Source organism: Chrysochloris asiatica, unplaced genomic scaffold (genome assembly GCF_000296735.1).
Source record: "Chrysochloris asiatica unplaced genomic scaffold, ChrAsi1.0 scaffold00077, whole genome shotgun sequence".
Classification (NCBI taxonomy): domain Eukaryota; kingdom Metazoa; phylum Chordata; class Mammalia; order Afrosoricida; family Chrysochloridae; genus Chrysochloris; species Chrysochloris asiatica.
Window position 1 is genome coordinate 7,618,244 of NW_006408595.1, and position 4,484 is coordinate 7,622,727.

Below are 4,484 nucleotides of genomic sequence, written 5' to 3' on the forward strand. Positions count from 1 at the left end.
AGAGTGCTCCTTAGAAGCCAGAATGGCCACACTTCGCCTCTCATATTTGGCCATATTATCTGGCAGGATCAATCCCTGGAGTAGGACTTCATGCTTGTTAAAGTGGAGAGTCAGCAAAAAAATAGAAGACCCCCAACAAGATTGATCAGCACAGTGGCAGCAGCAATGGCCTCAAGCGTAGCAATGATTGTTAGGTTCATGCATGATCGGGCAGTGTCTAGTTCCATTGTGCATAGAGTCACTATGAGTCAGTACTGAGTCAATGGCACCTAATAACAAGAATAACAATATTTGTTGAAAATATATTACATGCTAAGTATTTTTATGTGTCTTAAATGAAATAACTGATGAAACCTCCCCCAAATACCTAGATATATGTGTAATATTTATGTATTTATTTTATAAAGTATTTAAAGTCATTAAATATTTTACCAAAATTTTATGACTGGCAAATGTCGGAGTCAGGATGCTATCGCTGGTATTTTGATTGCAGAACTCATGCTTTAACTTTACAATATAATGCACTCCAATATGTGAACTGGCTGTCTTAAACCTCAGAAACACAAGTCACACATTCTCTTGATATAAATACTCTAGAGGATTATGTTACATGAACAAAAGCTTTATATGTATGCATACAGAGAAAAATAAAGTACATAGATTATCATAAATATATAGTTAGACAATACAATGATGAGAAAAATGAGTGTAATAGATAAAACTCCACTAAATATTTCCAACGTCTTGAATTTAAATGAAGTTTTGAGTTCTTTAGAAAATAAACAATAGTGTGGAAATTTTCCTGTCTGCTAAATTAATAAGTTGGGCCAAGCTTTTCAGTGAATGTTAAAAATAGAAAGTATGACACATTATGTATACGTTCTTCTTTTTCCCAATTGCTTATTTGCAAAGGATGAGTGCTTAACAAGTAATTCAAAATTTTAGAGAATTGGAACTGATTCTGGAAAGTAAATTATGGTTTAATTTTCCCGTGGGATATTATGCTCCTGTGTATGTGCGTGCCATATGCAATTCTCTGGACTGCAGGGAAGGCACCTACAGCTTGTCTAGAATGGTGTACATTCAATGTCAATAAATATTTACAAAAGTCATGATAATTAAATAAAGATAAAGTAATTTTATAAATTCTAATAATAATACTGTTCCATGCACTTTAACTTGCAAATTGCATGGATTTTTTTACTAGATCAGAATTTTTCAAATGATAAAATCATCTATTCAAACTCTTTAAAAGTTGTTTAAAAACCTGAATTAAAGAGGGGATGCATGGTGGGGGAGAGGTGAGAACAATTTTCTATGTTTAGAACATAACAAATAATCATGACATAAATTAGTTTTTTAAAGATGGATACTAAATTAGCACTTAACTTTCCATAATAATTAAAAAACAAATTAACCCATAGTATCAGAAGTACGACAGGATGAATGCATTTATTTGTTTAGCATGATCTAAGAGTGTTTAAGTACAAGAATGATTGTTGGTATCTAAGTCCGAAATGTGCTTTTCCATTTCCTTTCTCACACTGTCTCATAAAACACTGTCAATATATATTGATTTGTCTTCACTGATGTTCTTTTTATTATTATTATTCCTCTGCCTGGAGAAGCCCTAATTCATTCATAAGTCATCATAGTCCTACAAATAAATAACTTACCCAAAGTCAAATAATAATGCAATTTGTAGGAAAGCCTGTAAGCTTTAAAGAATTCTTCCTAGCCTACCACAAAGTGTATATCTTTATAACAAAAGAGAAAAACATTTTCTACCAGGGTGTGTTTAATGTGTTTATTATTTGTCTAGACACTTAATATGAAGTTAATGAACTTTCTAAAGTTTAGAATTTTCTGAATTATGAATAACTCAGACAACGAAACAAGACTCGTCTGGTTTGAATGTGAAGATCTGATTAATTCCAGAGGACATGGTGACATTTTCAACGTACACATCAAGGATTAGGAGATGTGTGAGGGAGGAAACATATGCCAAAGGAAGAACAATTGTGGTTGCTGAATACTGCAGGAAACATACATTGTGATGCCCTTATACATCTGTAACTGCTAAGGTTTGTGCAAACACCTTTCTCTATTGCTATTTCTTGACTTCCCTTACAAGATTAAAGCTATAATGATATGTAATCTGATTCTAACAGAGAATAAGAACCTGCTCTTGCTTGTTTTAATCTTTGATGAAAGAGTTTCATCTTTTAAGTCTTTTTTATTATGTTATTAATAAAAATATGACAGCTGAGTTGTCCATGCAGTAAAAGATTCTATCTTTATTTGACTATAGCATCCTCTGCACTGTTCTAGCTGATACTCTGCAATAATGTTTTTAAGTGTAGGTTCAGATAAATAAGATAAGTCATTGTTGTGAAATGCCGTCAAGTCAGGTTTGACCCATAGCAACCCTGTATAGTGTTTCTGAGGAGCGGCTTGTGGCTTTGAACCGCCGACCTAGAGGTTCAAACTGACACTACTTTGCAGAGAATTATCCTGCAGCGCCACACCAGTAATCCAAATAACAGAAAGGAATAGCAGAAATTGCAAATGGATTCTTCCATTTGCATGACATTTAAGAGTTTGCCAGAAATTCAGGCGGTGATTAACATTTCCATTCTTCTCATTATGAAATGTTCATTTAGATTGAAGATTTATGGACTCTTTTCTCGCTATCATTTTACAGAATTTAAGTGGATCACAGTCAAACTTTTTGGAACTTGGAAGTTCTTTAAGTATTTTTCTACAACTAGTGGGCTACTTACTGAATTCAATAATATGTGGTGTGTCTTGATGAGGTAGCTCTGATATTTTATAAAAATCAAGAGTATGGGTTTTCAGCACGGGCAGTGGGTGGAGCTGGTCCTGTTGTACGGTGGCTCTGCGTGGCCCGCACTCATGGGCCTGGGCCCTACACGGCCTACCAGCCAAGGAGCGCACTATCCAAGAGGGGCTGGTCTGGAGAGATCTGTGAACCGGCCATGCCGTGTCGCTGCAGGTGGAGGAGCATCCTCTGCACCATCAGCGCTCACGGTACCAGGACATCCTTGTCTTCCTAAGATCTACAGCCACATGCTGGTGTTAGACAGTGTCATCCAGTCAGTGTACAGAGGGATGAGTTCTCCCACCAAGAGATGATTGCCAACCTGCCCCTCTGCTGCCACCCCAAACCCGTACAAGTCTCAATTCCTGGTGACTTGATTATGGGCACAAAGATGGGAACGTCCTGAGAGTAGTGATGAAGCACCCCTCAGTGGACACTTCGTCCAAAGCGAAACTGATGAGGATGCCATTGAAGTCGCTAAGAAATTCCTGCTAACCATGGCGGTTGGCTACTCCAGCTCAGCTGACCCTCCATGTGGGTGACGGTTATGACTTCATGAAGCAGAACCAGGATGCCTTCGATGTTATCATCACTGACTTCTCAGACCCCATGGTTCCCCTGAGAGCCTCTTCAGAGAAACCTATTACCAGTTCAGAAAGCCCACCCCCAAGGAGCACGGCATTCTCTGCTGCCAAGACGAATACCAGTGACTGTACCTGGACCTCATCAAGGAAATGCGCAGTTCTGCACGTTGGTCTTCCTGGTGGTGGCTTACACCTACTGCACCATCCCCACGTACTCCAGTGGCCAGATTGGCTTCATTCTTTGCAGCAAGAACCCGAGCACCAACTTCCAGGAGCTTGTGTAGCCACTGACTCAGTGCAGCAGAGGCTTCTGCAGATAATACCACTCACACACGCACCAGGTTGCCTTTGTGTTGCCAGAGTTTGTCCGCAAGGTCCTGAATGACGTAAGCTGAGCCCAGAGCTGCAGCCTCCACCTTCACCCAGAAACTCGGACCAGGGAGCCTCCAGGTGCCCAGATCTCCCAGCCCTGCACAAAACCCTCTATGGGCTCGCACCCACCAACCAAGTATTTCTGGCCTTCAGATGATCCCCGGCCTGCCCTGATAGGCAGACTGTGTCTTCTGTCTTACGCTCTATGTGGCATCCAACCACCAGCTGATACCAGCTGTATACAGCACCTTATTTGCCTTCTGACCCCTCGTTCACCAAACACGTGTATTTATGACAACAACAACAATGACTCAAAGTATGAAAGTGTGGGTTTGAAGAAAAATAGTATAGTTATATATAAGAGAATGCTAGAGATACTGCCACCTTGGATGGAAGATTTACAGTTTCTTTAAGATGTTTTCTAATTGTTGTTAGGTGCCCTCTAGTCCATTTCAACTCATATCGGTCCTGTGCACAACAGAGCATAGCAATGCCTGGTGCAGCGTCATCCTCACAATTATATTTGAGCGAGTTGTTGCTGCCAATTTATTAGTCCATCTCATTGGGGGATTTCCTATTTTTCATTGACCCTCCAATTTACCAAGTATGGTATATACCTGGAGGGACTAGTTCCTCCTGACAACATGTCCAAAGAGTGTGAGACAAAGTCTCACCATACTTGCTTT

At 39.6% G+C, this 4,484-nt stretch overlaps 1 pseudogene; it reads left to right on the forward strand.

The window, feature by feature from the left end:
* Positions 1–2,992: 2,992 nt before the first annotated feature.
* LOC102841855 lies at positions 2,993–3,821 on the forward strand (annotated as a pseudogene).
* Positions 3,822–4,484: the final 663 nt, after the last annotated feature.